This window comes from Typopeltis vanoorti, chromosome 24, assembly GCF_054136105.1.
Source record: "Typopeltis vanoorti isolate ZY-2024b chromosome 24, IOZ_Tvanoo_1.0, whole genome shotgun sequence".
Classification (NCBI taxonomy): Eukaryota; Metazoa; Arthropoda; class Arachnida; order Uropygi; family Thelyphonidae; genus Typopeltis; species Typopeltis vanoorti.
The window spans coordinates 77,803,436-77,819,502 of NC_143572.1; the positions used below are offsets into that span (position 1 = coordinate 77,803,436).

Below are 16,067 nucleotides of genomic sequence, written 5' to 3' on the forward strand. Positions count from 1 at the left end.
ATGGTTATGAGCAAAAACTAGCCACAGGAGTAGTCTTTGTAGACCTAACTGAAACATTGATACCATAAACCATCTCACATCCAAAAATAAAATATACGGAATAACTAGACTATTGCCTTGTCCTCCTGATCCAATCACTCTTGGAAAACAGATGCTTTTTTATGAGACTGGGGGACAGGAAGAGCCGCTGGCATTCCCAAAACAGCTTCCTCAGGGAAGTGTGTTATCACCATTACTTTTCAACATTTATGCCAATGATCTCCCCATCTTTCCAGGAACTAGAACTTTTATCTATGCTGATGACCTTGCCATAGCTACTCAATTAAAAAATTTCAAGTTTATTCTATCACTTGCTTTAAATAATCTAACCACATATTATAGCAGTAATAAATTATCTTGATCGCACTCTTTCATATAAAACAGAAAAAAAAAGGCAACAGTGAACGCAAGAAACAATATACTAAGAAAGCTTACCTCCTCCAAATGGGGTGCAGACCCTAGCACACCGAGATATTTTGCCTTGACCTTTACTGTTCTTCTGCTGAATATGCCTGCCCAGTATGGTCCAGATCCTGCCATGCTGAAAAACTTGACCCAGCATTGAATGAAAGCTGCTGCTTAATTACAGGATGCCTGAAACCAACACCACTAAAAGACTTGTATACTTTAGCTGGTATTGTACCCCTCCAATTCGAAGGTCTGCATTCTCAGCTGACAAATGATTGATGAACGCCACCCACTATTCATCTAGACCAGTGTCCCAAAAGACTAAGATCCCAACACAGCTTTCTAGTAATTGTCGAACCACCGAAAACCCCAGAGACAGGACTTCAACAATGGCTTGCACTATACCCTGAGTGTAGTACTAGTATTCCAACAGTCAAACATTCCACATCGTTCCCACTTGGACTGGAATACTTAGAAAAGCCTCAACAGACTTCAAATGACAGGATGCAGCAAACAAAACCTCATCAAATGATGAGGTTTTGTTTGCTACCTCACTGGTCAAGATAAGATCATTGTGAGACAACCCAATCCATGGAACACCTTTCTTGTCCCCTTCTTCAATCGTCTTGCACAAAAGAGGATCTTATATTCTGCACAGAAAGAGCAGTTGATAGCACAAGATACTGAAGGAACATCTGATCTGACATTTTAAAAAAAAATCAGCTAACACCTTTTCTTCCCCTTACAGGGAGTAGGCAAAGCCTTTATACCCTACCTAGCTTTTGGAGACTGAGTAGGCAGTTCAATCTCCACTGGTAGCCAATCAGATAGCTTGTCCATGTCTATCACTAATTATACGCAGCCACAGCTGAAGAGGCTGTCAAACAAGTGCTGCCATCTCTTGGCACCTAACCCTGACATATGTTATTGTCTGAAATAATGTGGGTACTACAGTCGATTTTCTCGAGTTTACGGGATGAAAAACCCACTTGCCTGTGCCAGAGATCGACTAACTCGGGAAGTGGTTGAAGAAAGGCTTAGAAAAAGTTCCTCCATTTGGTGACTAGACTTGAACCTAAATCTAATTTCGAGCGACCAAGCATAGAGGACACAAGCACCACTCCACTGAGCTACAGGCCAGACTAGACCATATTTATTGTATATAACTTATGTATAGTTTCTTTTTTCTTCATATTTTACTTATTCCCTGTATAATAATTCACCTACCAAATTTAAGCTGTCCTCATTTGTAATGTATCCTAATTTGTTGTAAATAATGATATCTCATTTACTACTGTACTTGTGTTTGCACTTATATTCGTATCCAAACACAAGTGTTTGGATAGGAAATATTATTACAGGCTACTCCATGGAGTCAAACTCATCTAGGGAGGCCCTAAACATCATGCCAAGCACTATCCAACATTTGCACAGTATCTATCATACTTTGAACTCATTCAGTCATTGCATCAACAACACTCTGGCAACCAATTCCACTCATTCACCACTCTCCAAGCAAAACACCTAGTTCTAACTTCCTTGCTAACTGCACAAAATCGCTGTTTACAAGCATTGCCCCTACTTCTCCCACCACCAGACCTGTTGTGAAAAATTTCCACTGAATTTATCTTGTAAAAATCATTCAGTAATTTATAGATCTCAATCATATCACCCATTTTCAACCTGTCACCAATTTCTGTAACCCAAAAATCTTCAACCTGGTTTCGTAAGGTTCATTCCATAAACCTGCTACAATCTTGGTCACTCACTTCTGAATCTTCTCTTCACCAGGAAACCCAGATCTGCACTCAGTAGTCAAGATGGCGTCTTATGAAGGCTCGATAAAGAGGAACAATAACCTGCTTATCTCTGCTTGTGAAAGTATTCTTCAGTAACCAATGATTTGATGAGCTGTTTTAGCTACTTTTGATATGAGCCCTTTAAACTTTAATTCCCTATCCATGAACACTCCCAAATCTCTGGCTTCATCAATTTCCTGGAGTACAGTTCCATCAATGTGGTATACAGCTGGTAATCTTTTCCCCCCAAATATTACCCTTTGTCCTATTAAACTGATATCCATTTCCCTTTGCCCAGTAGTGCAGTGACTTCACACAGAAACTTTGTTTGCTTACACTTGGATAACAGATGAAACCAAGAATATAATTTCTTGCCATTTATAGTATAACCAAGTGAAAAAAAAACTTTTAACATCTCTAATCCAGAGTATTTTAGTAGTAAGGTATGGCACCTTTTGACTACTTGTATATGGAAATATGATTTCTGCATTACTTCAACCTTGGCATCAAATTTGGATGTGGCTCCCACTGATGAGACCGCAATAAAGGTCGAAACCAGTCTGGCCCTTCCCATAATGCATAGCATTAGGCATGTCCATAAGGATATGTATGTTGCATTACAAGATACTAAGACAATTAATGTGAAGTTATTAGCCTCCATATACAAGTAGCCTAGTCGTGAAGTGAGTTCTCATGCAAACTTTGTTTGCTTACATTTGGATAATGAATGAAACCAAGAATATAATTTCTTGGCATCTTTCATTTACTGTATAATGTTAATTATGAGAATAGACTGAGCACATGAAAAGTACACGATTTGATGGATAGAAGATGAAGAGGTGATATGACTGAGACATTTAAACTGCTGAGATGCAGTTATAGGACAGACGTTGGGGAAACCTTCCATACTGTAGTACAATTGGAAGAAGTAAGGTCAATGGGCCATCTTTGGAAGGTGCAAATGGACACATGAAGATGGGGGATAAGAAGGGACTTTTTTTTTTTTTGAGGGTGGTTGAACTGTGGAATGCATTGCTTTCCGTGATGAGTCCTGGGACTCCTAATAACATTGAAGTACATATGAAATGTATACATTAATATTCGTTGTAGGAATATAAATATCAACGTAGTACTGAAAAAATGTCAAGTAATATTAATAAAGAATAATTTAGATTAAGTGATTGATAAAGCCTGTTTTTATTATAAGACTCGGGTGACAGCATTATTTCATCTCATCACAGATCAGAAAATGTCATTGACTGTTGAAAGAAAATACAGTTCTTTTACATTTACAGAGGCCTTTATCAGCAACATGTGTAAAAATCAGATAAATGTATAATATGACTAGCAGCAGTAATTCAAATATAACACAAACATGATCTAAATAATACATGAATTTTGCATCATACATGCTACATAGTTCATTATAAAGTGTTTTTTTTTTGTTTTTTTAAGTAAAACTTTACTTGGTGGACCAGCCATATATAACTTTATATATTCAACCATTTCTCATTTTTAAAAGAACTTCATTATGGGAATAATTATCTTTCTGGGAATAACTTCTTAAATTCTTCAAGAAGTTTACTTTGTCATTACACTAACATGGAACGTCAATGTCACATTTTTCTTTTGCTAAGGAAACTGTGAACAACATTAAGGTGGAAGTTTTATATACAATAAACTCAATGAAGCACTTTAAATAACAAATGAAATGATTGCACATTTGTTCCAGTTCAACAGAAAGAGCATTTTAATAGCAATGCTGATCCCCCCCCCCCCACCACCAATAACTAGAAGTTACACTTTAGCATAAAGTACATGCTTCAAATTTTGATCTACTGACAATAATGATATGAGTAGTTTAACATTACTGAAAGAAGCAAATTATTCAGGTTCTACTCAGCATCATTACTGAAATTTTTAAAGACTGGCAAATGAAAACATAGTAACAAAATTCACATAACATATTTAGATAAGAATAATTTATTTTCTGTAACCTAAAGCTAACTTAACACCATTTATGACTACTGATGGAAGCATAAAATTTACTGGAGCCACAGTAGTGTTGAGGAAATATTGAGAAAATTTGCCATTGTCAGTTTTTTTTTCTTCTTCCTAACCAGAAAACTTATTTCCATTTTTAAATGCAAAACAAACATCCTTTTCTGAATGTACTTATTTGTAAAGATAACATACAAAGATAGAAAAAGGTGATTTTATAGAAATTATAATAAATTTTGATTTCACTTGCATAAAATAGTGATATCACAAATTTTGATTTATACTTTATTACTGTACAAATATACAGAGATAAAAGTCATTTTCAAAGAAAAATTTTAAATGTGACTCTAAACTGAGTTATTTAAAGACATAAAATCTAGTAAACAAATAATAAAATAATTTTAAATAAATCAATCTCTGTGTTACAGTACATAAACATCATATACGCATGCACCTTTTCATATGGTAACAATTACAATCCCAAAAGGACATATATACAAGGGAATCAAACATCCGATATCAACAAAATGGCTGATCATATTTTGAGCTAGAATAAAGTTATGGCATAGATTAAACTTGCCAAGAAATTATATTATTATTGGCATGTTTAATGTAATTTATAATCATGTGAAAAAACTTATGGCTGTATACCAAATTTCATCACTAGAATAAAATCTGAGTAATAATTGAAAAATCTCAAATTTAAAATTTTGGGAAAGCAGGCAGTTATTACATTACAATCTCCATGGAGATTATAATGCTGACAACAGACACTCTTTCTCTAAGTACTGCAGAACTTGAACAACCTTTGAAAACTATTTTTTTATTTTATTGAAAGATGCTATGATTGGAACTTTTTTTTTTTTTTTATTTTTATTTTTTTTATTTTTTTTTATCCTTAAAATATTATGGTTCCTAACCATGGTAAACATGTTATGCCACTAATTTTCTGAGATTGCACTTGTTAATTATTTATAGTATGTGTATTATAAACAACTCTATAAGCAATTAAATGGAAACCTTCCAGGCAACTAAGGACAAGAAGCATGGAAAAGTTATAACTTATTTTAATTAATATACTGTAGTATGCTGTTTCAACAGAGAAAAACTGTCAGACTAATGTGTGGCATCTTTCACTAACAAATCATGAACTTTTCAACCCATACTTTTCAACCCATCTTTCACTAACAAATCATGAACTTTTCAGTTCTATAATTATAGAAATTTAAAACTAAATGCAATCAATATTTTTATTCCCACAAAAGAGTGAAAGATGATTTTTTTTTCATCACCCGGCGTGAAACCAAAATCCCACCTGAGGCGTGAAATGGGATGAAGTTCCATTAAAATAAGTGGGATCAACTAAAAATATTTATGTTAAGTGGAATTAATTAAAGTTAAGAACTTAACGATGTTAATTCCCTCTTAACTTCTTTACAAGAAAAAAAAGAAGTGATTTGCAAATAGTTAACATTGAGGAAAAATTACTTCACAAAGTGATATGTATGTTGGAGGATGTGATTAAGTAATGTTCCCATGTGGGATAGCATCAGCTTATTTCTTAGCAGTTTCAGGTCTTGATTTTACTAACAGTACCAAATATCTCTGATCCTGAGAAATTAGTGTTCTTATAATTGCTAGTGGCCCTAGGATTTTTTTTTTAAAATAAATGCAATACAGACCATGTTTATTTATACTAATTAATATTTTAGAAATTTATATAAATGGATATAACTAATGGAGTGTGCATACAATTTTTTTTTCTATGTATTTTCAAATTCATAAAAAATATTAAGTACATTTCTTTTAGAATAAGATTTTGAAAATGAAAAAAAAAAAAAAAAAAAAAAACTATGGTAAATAAGTGGGACTACAGTTCAATGTGGCAAAGTGTAAGGCTTCAAAATTTGGGAAGCACAGGATGGGGTTCAGAGTATAAGATTAGTAGGGATATTTTAGAGGTGGTAGAGGCAATGAGAGATCTAGGGATGATAATGGATAGGGAGTTGAAATTCCAGAGGACATTAACATGCACAAGGATGTTATGATTCTGATGGATGAAGAGATATAGGAAAGAGGCAGTTGGCTAAGGTGGTCTCTGGAATGTTGAGTATGAAGACAGATTGAGGGAATGCAATTTGCAGTCTAGTGGACAGAAGAAGGGGGGGTGGGAGAGCACAATCAAGGCATAAGTCAATAAGGGATTGTTACCAGATTAATGTGCATGATATTTTTAATAGAATGGACAGAAGCAGGAGAACTACAGGACAATCCTGGAGGTTTTAAAAGGATATTGTGAGCAAGGGGATGAGGAGTAATTTTTTGTTTGGAGAACAGTAATGGTCAGAATGCATGCCTGAAAGTGTGGTTAGTGAATCTTCTATGATGAGTTGACTCCATGAAGGTCTGATAATAATACTCTCATAGAATATGTAGATAAAGTGATTATAAAAATTCTATCACATATTTCTATGACAAAAAGTTCTTAGGATATAAATGTAAAAACTGCATAGAACCTAAGAAGGGATTAATATATTTCGGATCTAAACAAAAAATTTTCTCTTCCCATCTAATTAGTAAGGTAGTGCATTTTATGGTGGTGGCTCAGCTGTGCAAATTTGTATATCATACAGAAGTCTCAACAAGAGAAAGGTTCCAAATAAGTGGAAGAAAGCAAGCTAGTTCCATTAAAACTGATTCTAGGATAGATGCAGTTAATTACTAATCAGTATCTTTTGAGTAATAACTAAGGTACTAAACAGATAGTTATGAACTGTATCCAAAATGGGTAGATGAAGGTATGATTCTCTATAGAGGCATGGTTTCATTAAGAGTAGGTTTATAAAAATGACAATCAAGATGGACAATGGGACGACCAAGCAAAGCAATTTAGTTTTTCCCTGATTTTGTAAAAACATGAGTAGCTGCTGTTCAACATCCATTTACTGCTTCAAAATTATCGAATCAACTTCTTTCATTCTGTTCTTCCCTAAAGAATCTTTAGGGAAGAACAGAATGAAAAAGAAACATGTCAACATTTTCTTTCTTCTTAGTCTTTTGCTCACATGGCACTAACGTGCTATGGTGTCTGTAACCCCTCATGCTAGATCTGATATTAAAATAAATAAAAATTAACAGAATGCCACATGAAATGCCATTATACAAATTGAAATGGACAGGAATGCAAAGGAGTAGCTGATTAATTAGTGTTAGAATATAACATGGGGGGGAGGGCTGAGTCTACAAGAATGAAAGTAACTAGTGCAATACTACAGAGCTTTGTCTTTGGGCTACTTCTGTTCAACTCATACATTAACAATCTCAGGGATCTAAAGATAACACCTACTTGTCAATGATGTAAGGTTGAATAGAGTAGAGTATATTTCTAAGTGCAAGGTTATGTATTGTGCTGATCTGGAACAGGAGACTGCAAAGTGAATGTTATACTGATAGAAATCTGCTGCAAGTAACTGAATACTCCCTGTTTAAGGATTGTAAACTCACAAAATGAGTTACTCCCTCTAATACATGGATCTTCAACGCATGGCCTGCTGACCATTTGAAAAAATAACTACTTAACATTAAAACGCGATTAAATAAAAAATAATTTCAATGAAGCCTGCGGGCCACTAAGCTATACTGTGGTATTTTAGAATTGCAAGATGCTTTCCAGATTCACAAGGAATGCTGTGCATTTGATACTTTACATAAAATCCTATGAAAATAAATATTAAATAGACATGCTTCTTCAGCCATCTACCAGCGCCAAGCCGTACTTAAGTACTAGTACTAACGTCGCAGGTAGATGGCTGAAGCAGTAGTTCATTTGAATGCGCTGTCTAGTGCCTTCCATATACATCTTGAAGGTTTTCTCGATACTTTGCTATTTTCATATAAATACAAGATATCATCCACAGTCGGTCACGAACAGTGTGATATTCGTGTATAAGTGCACTCAGGTTTGTCGTGTTAGCCATAGCCTATTGTGGTTTTATATTGCCAGACTTTTTTTCATTAGTGTGACATATTCAGTGGATAATAACCGTTACACGGCCATTTTGGATCATTTTTTGGGTTCACCTTCCATCACTGTGGCGTCTACGAGTAAAAAGTGTAAATCAAGTGATTCTTGTTGGGTTTTTAATGAAAAGTGGACCAATTTGTACTTTTTTGTGCCAAACGATGATAAGCCAGTATATTTAATTTGTCGTGAGTCAGTGTCAGCATCAAAAGAATACAGTATAAAACAACACTATGAGACAAAGCATGTCCAAAGTGAACTATCTCCAAATTGATTTAAAATGCCAGTAAGGTACATTTAAAAGGCAGAGCGAAGTGTGTTCAAAGTAAGTTATGTAATAGCTGAAAAAATTGCTAAAAAAAATCAAAAGCCTTCTTGGATGATGAGTTTGTGAAAGCGTGTCTCATTGCTGCTGGGGGATATTCTGTGCCCAAATAATAAGGAACAGTTTAAAAAACCAAGTTTGTCTGGGGTAACTGTAGCACGTGTCGAAGAACTTGCCAATGACATTGAAGGAACTTTAAAATGGTCGTCCGAATTTACGTCATATTCACTTGCTTTAGATGAGAGCACAACTGGCTATCTTTGTCCATGGCACTGATCAACAATTCAATGTGACAGAAGAACTGTTACTGCTCGTACCTATGAAGGGAATGATGAAAGGCACTGATATTCTTGAAGCCTCCAAGAAAATGCTCCAGCGTTTTGACCTCAGCTTAACCAACCTTGAGAGTGTGGTAACTGATGGTGCCCCTGCTATGGTGTTAAAGAACGAAGGGTTTGTTGTGCTGCTATGGAAAGAACTGGAACTAGAAGGAAAAGATTTTGTCCATTACCTGTTTAATCCACCAGGAGAATTTGTGCACGAAAACTACTGGATTTGAGAATGTCATGAAAGTTATTGCAACTGTCGTCAACATTATTAAGACAAGAGGATTGAATCTACCATCAATTCCAAGAATTTTTGACCCAACAGTGTGATGCGGATCACGCGATGTGGTCTATTATAGTGATGTGCATTGGTTGAGCAGAGGGAAGGTTCTTAAAAGTCTTTGACTTGAGGAGTGAAATAAAGCAGTTCATGCAAACCAAAGGGAATCCGATTGCGGAATTTAACGATCTGAAGTGGATGACAGACTTTGCCTTTGTGACCAACATCTCGTTGCATACGAATGACCTAAATACGCAGCTACAGTCCAAAGATCAACTAGTGCACAATGTTTGATCACATCAAAACTTTTGTGGCCAAGCTCAAACTTTGGGAGGCACAACTCGCAAAAAAAAGACAACTCATTTTCAGCTTCTCACTGAGTCCAACTGTTTGTCTCTTGATGAATACGCTACAAAATTAGCCATGTTGTGAAGTGAGTTCAAAGAGAGATTTAGTGATTTTTGTAACCAACAGTCTTCTTTAGCGTGTGGACAGACTTATGTGTTCGTTGAACATGTTGTTTATTATTTTAACGGTATAATAGAACACAGAAACTAAGTAAATAATTAATTTATTAACTTGATGCTGATATTTCGCTGGTGTTATAACCAGCATCTTCAGAGCACAAAATCACTGTTTGTCACAATACACGAGACTAAAACAACATGGTGTACTTAAACAAAATTTGTAGCAGCAACACAAAGACTAGAGTCCTGATTTTGGCGCCCTCTATCTGAAAAAAAAAAAAGCTATCATATATTACTAGAGTCCTAGAAAAGTGCTAGTTTTTTCTTAATATGACTGTCTCCCAGATCTTCGGCAAGTTAATACAGCCATATTTGTTGAGATTTGGAGTGTGTTTTAGGGCTTCTGTCGCCTCTAAGAACAATCTCTCTGATTTATACGGGTTTCTGTGTAGTACTTTTGTGTTTTTCCAGTTGATCCTGTGTGCAGGGGTATCCAGAGCATGGTCTGCTAGGCCCGACTTCCCATAATGATAATTCCGGACAAGTTAATAAATTAATTATTTACTTAGTTTCTGTGTTCTATTATACTGTTAAAATAATAAACAACAGTCTTCTTTAGATTTATTTTCAATGTCATTCAGTGTCAATGCTGCCAAAATGCCAGAATCAGTACAAATGGAGCTGCTTGAACTCCAAAGCAACTCTTCTTTGAGAAAAATTATTCAATGTGCCCTTGCTTACAATTTACAAAGACTACATTTCTGAGGATGCATTCCCTAATCTTTGCTGGCATGCTTTGAAGATGTGTGCTTTGTTAGGAAGCACATACTCATGTGAGCAATTCTTTCTCCAGAATGAAGCATGCGAAGTCCAAGACAAGAACTCAGATTATGGACCAACATCTCGAGAATACTCTGCACATAGCGACTTCCAACATTGATAAGTTGGTCAAGGTAAAACATTGCCAAGTTGCCCCATTGACATTGTAAAAAATGAATGTTTTCTTCATTAAATTATCTTTTTTCAAGTATTGATTGTATTTACTTATCATAAACCCAACTCCTACCTACACTCTTAAAGCTGAGTTTGTTTATTTTTATAGGATTTTATGTAAAGTATCAAATGCACGGCATTTCTTGTGAATCTGGAAAGTACCTTACAATTCTAAATATCGCAGTATAGCTTAGTGGCCTGTGGTCTTCATTGAAATTTTTAATGCAGCCTGCACTGTCTGAAAGGTTGAAGGCCCTTGCTCTAATATATTAAATATAATTTCATGACTACCTTGTTTTGAGAAATTTATATTTATTAACTTGTTTGAAACATAGCTTACTATTTTTCTATGAAAAGGAGAGCAAGCCAGTTATAAAAGCTTTGCTATAAACCTTTTCATTATCTTTCAGAGGGACACAACATCTTTTCAGAACTTATCATATAATCTAACAGTCATGTATATAATATATAATAATAAAGTGCATAATTTTCATAACAGAAGTAATGACATTACTAATGTCAAATTCTCTCTTTTTTAATTGTAAGATTATTCCATTCAAGTATTAAAAAGAATTATTTACAATAATCAAAATTTGTTTGGATACCGATGTTTTGTGAGGTATATACACATTAAATACAACTGATATGTGACACTTTCTTTCAGTTTATGATCCTGTCTGATGTATGCAATTTGTGTGTGTGAGGATGTCTTAATTTAAAGAAACTAATAATCTTTGTTGGTCAGTCAATCCATTTGTTCATGTGGGGCATATATACTTCACAAAAAGTAATGAAAGTGTTGGATTAAAAGAGACTCATACAATGTGCTATCCTTGGACTTCAAGAAGTCATATGATAAATTGCTACATAGTAAGATGAAAAGGAAACTGGTTGCCTGAAGCATATCAGCAAGTTGTGTGGAGGAAAGAGAGAGGAGCCTCCCAGATAAACAAAGGAAACCAGTGTACCACAGAGGTCTTTCTATTCTCAGGGCATTAATGTATAAACTTATTTATTCATTGTAACAAACAAAAAAAAAAAATTCAGCTGTTTTCTGGAGCAGAGTGGGGAGAGATATATGGAGTGATGCTGATATTGAGTCACTTCAAGAAGGTTAAATGGTTTTAGTTGGGCAGACAGGTGGTACTCCTATTTTAATGTTGATACAGTTTTAAATGATAATAAAGATTTGCATTTTGGAATGCAAAAGTATAAGACTATGTATGTTCTATATTGGTGGAACAGAGATTTCAGATCTGGTAGTCAAGAGATATCAAATTCAAAGAACATTGCTGCTATGATAGGGAGGACATTTACAAGTAGGGATTATAAAGGCTGAACCATTAACAAAGTTTTCATCAGCATATACCTTGACTACTGCATGCAGAGTTGTTGTGGTTTCCACATAATGGAAACAAGGCAACCAAATTTACATTTAAGAAATTTTATCATAATGTGATAGAGAAATCCTGAAAAGGAACCTTTCAGAAGGAAATGTAAATTGCAGAATTTGGTAAATAGTTGAAAAAGAAGTGATATGATAGAAACTTAAAATTAATGACAAGATTTTAGCAGATTAATGTGGAGAAGTATATATAGAATATAGGGAAGTGGTGGGGAACAAGAGGAAATCCATGGAAGTTGCATAAAGCATGGTGAACAAGTTTTTTTTTTAATGGACAATAGTGGATGAGTGGAATGTACAGACAGAATGAATATGTTTTGTTGATTGTGAAAGAGCTGAAAGTTCTCTATGATAAATTATGGTGTTTGAGTATGATGCAATAGGTTTTGCCTCCTGGGACTATTTATTATAATGGTGATTGTTATTAATATCAATATTTTTAATGGATCCTTATTTCATTATTTTTATTTGTATATTTTCAGACTGAGCATTTAATTCCTCTTAATGTCTTGAAGCCTTAGGCCATCATCCGTATGTTCTTTGATATCATGGAATTTTTTTTATATATATATATTTTTTTAATTAAACTCATTGACAAGTTATAATATTTTCATGTGATATCATTCTTTCTTCTACTGTGACCACTAGTTTCATTTGGAAGTTGTTGCAAAATTCCAATCCTGGTGAAGCTTAAAGAATAAAAATTGTTTGTTTCTAGATTAATAAAGAATAATCAAATAATTAAAAAAAGTTTTTTACATTTCAGTCCTGCAGAACCTAAAAGCACTTTATAACAAAATTTTAAAACATTAGGCTGCAAAATAATTATGTTTAGGGAAAAATGCTTAGATAAAAACTTCACATTTTTAAATTGAGTTTATTTTTTAAAATAAAGAATGAACCAGACCAATTTCTCATTTCATTAACATCATGTTCTTATGAATTTACCAAATTTTGAATATTATAGTGACTGGGATGCAGGTCATCTTGATTTCATTGTAAGGTGACCCGAAGCACGGATTTCTGTTTTCAATCAGTGCTACTAGCTGCAAAACAGTAAGATAATCTTACAAAAATTAAGCTTTCTAATAAACTTTTTTTTTTTTTTAATGATCGATCATTTCTTTTTATGTTACCTTTGTAATCACCAGAGTAGCTAAAATTTTTCTTATGTGTGACACAAAACATTGAAAAACTCACTTGTGTTCAGAGTGTGATTAATTTGCATTCAGAGAAGAAATCATAGCAAGAAAGAATGCAAATTTTTACTATAAGTAACTTAAAAGTTAGTAATAGTGTATAACAAATTTCTTACAATGTACCTAGGGACTTTGACCAGTATACTTTTTTTGTAATTTGTTATAGCAATAAAAAACTGAATTTCTATAGTGTTTCAACTGTTGTTTGTAAATTTTTATATAAACTTTCATTATTACAGAACAGAACTTTTAACAACGTCATCCTGAAAATGAATATATTAAATCATAATTTTATTTTGGATGTTATAATAAAAATATTTCTTAATTTTTATAGTTATCAAAAAATAAATACTTATGTTGTCTTGAGTGACAACAATATGTGACAATATGTGACCATTAAAATAATTTTGATGTAATTCACAGGCAAATTTAGGGTAAATATTATATATTAAAAAATCAAGTTTTTACAGATTACTCCTCAACTTTTTTTTTTGACAAAGCACAAGTTTAAATATTGCTCTCTGCTTTGTACATTAACAATGCATAATTACTATATCCACTAGGTTATCAATTCTGATATTGTCAGTTTCAAAATAATGATACTATCAGTTTCATAAAATGTGAAATAGTGTGCAATTCTCAATTTTGTTACTGACCTTGAAACTGTGACATGCACGATAAATTTTGTATTGCATTTAATTAGTTCCATTTGGGGAGGAAGGGGGGGATGAGTTACTTCATTAAAACAGACAAATCACAAACACAACTAAAAACAAAATAAACACCTCCAACTATTTTGATATACGAATATATAACAAAAAACATGGAAATATTTAATTTCAGTATTATCTCTTAATATTAATAAATTTGTATATCCATGCAAATGACAGCGATTACTATCGACAATCTCTTCTAATATCTTAAGAAGTTTCTTGAAACCCTTTGATCATTGTTAATTGTTACAAAGTATGTGCAGATAGAGAATTTAGAACTGGACATAATTAATCTCCAACTTTTTTTTGGCAATTTCAACCTTGTTAAGAAAATATCACAAATAGTCAAGTTATCAAACAGAAGCACGAAATTCTTAAAGACTTGAGAAATGGCAATGGAGGCATGTTAAAAATAAGTATGTTAACATCCTGCAGACCTTTGTTTGTATTCATTTTTCTAACTTTTTAAAAAACTTTTTTTTTTTTTAGCATTTGGCATATAATACATAATGTAGTTTGTTTTAGCTCCATATATAAGTGCTAACAAAATAGTTGGTTTTCATACAAAATCCCCCCTTGGACCTGGAATCCTCACTGATGTGTCGGTAGGTTCCGACTCAGCAAGATTTGCTGCTAGTCCTAAGTCACCTTCAAGGGCTGAGTTACTCTAGGGAAAATAATAAGTATATTAATAGTAGTTATCATGGAAAAACTAACTTAGTTTTTTCCCCTAAATATTAGCAATTATATATTTCATTAGAATGTGCAAAAAAATGAATCATTACATACCAGAACCAGTAAAGCTCAAATAATTTTTTAAATATAAATTAAGACTAAGTATAGAGAAATGTTAGGGAACATTAGAAATATATAATTTCTGAAAACAGAGCTCAGACGTCACAGCTTGCTGACTTAACTTAATAGTAGCAAAAGTACTAGGAAAGGTACTACATGTATGTATACAGAATAAAATTTCCAAAATTTCACGTATGGCAAAATTTGATAGAAAAAATGGGATGAAGAGTTGTTGTTATTATCATCATCATTATTATTATTATTATTATTATACGAATACCCCATGGAGTCAAGGAGGTCCTTTTCTCATACACACAGCTCATCATACCATGCCTTAAACACATTCAAATTCTCTGCAGACACCACACTCTCAGGCAAGGCATTCCAATCATTCACAACTCTGCATAATAAGTATATTAATAGTAGTTATCATGGAAAAACTAACTTAGTTTTTTCCCCTAAATATTAGCAATTATATATTTCATTAGAATGTGCAAAAAAATGAATCATTACATACCAGAACCAGTAAAGCTCAAATAATTTTTTAAATATAAATTAAGACTAAGTATAGAGAAATGTTAGGGAACATTAGAAATATATAATTTCTGAAAACAGAGCTCAGACGTCACAGCTTGCTGACTTAACTTAATAGTAGCAAAAGTACTAGGAAAGGTACTACATGTATGTATACAGAATAAAATTTCCAAAATTTCACGTATGGCAAAATTTGATAGAAAAAATGGGATGAAGAGTTGTTGTTATTATCATCATCATTATTATTATTATTATTATTATACGAATACCCCATGGAGTCAAGGAGGTCCTTTTCTCATACACACAGCTCATCATACCATGCCTTAAACACATTCAAATTCTCTGCAGACACCACACTCTCAGGCAAGGCATTCCAATCATTCACAACTCTGCATGCAAAAAACCTGCTTCTCACACCTCCTTATACAGCTTCCAGGGATGTCCTCTGTTTCTCCTCTGATCTCCCACCGTTTTCTGTAAAACTTCATCATTGATCCTATAACAACCCCTTATTAACTTGTAGGTCTCTATCATATCACCCCTCTTCTTCCTACCTACTAGACTGTAAAATGCATCTTCTCAACCTTTCCTCATTTTCGAATTCCAGAGATCAGAAACTATCTTAGTAAATTGGCTCTGGACCTGAAAACCAGGTCACCAAATCTGTGCACAATAGTCCATGTGTGACCTAATCAAAGACTTATACAATGAAACAAGAATCTCCCTACTTCAACAAGTCGTGCTCTACATCATTCCCAGAAT

General features: G+C 33.6%; 1 protein-coding gene across 1 annotated transcript in view; it reads right to left on the bottom strand.

The window, feature by feature from the left end:
• Positions 1 to 3,419: 3,419 nt before the first annotated feature.
• Positions 3,420 to 16,067, bottom strand: part of LOC150093424 (sodium/hydrogen exchanger 7-like) — a 495,244-nt gene continuing 482,596 nt past the window's right edge. Inside the window, exon 19 of the mRNA XM_090414003.1 lies at positions 3,420 to 14,643. The gene's annotated coding sequence lies outside the window, so the exon portion shown is untranslated. The remainder of the gene's footprint in view (positions 14,644 to 16,067) is intronic.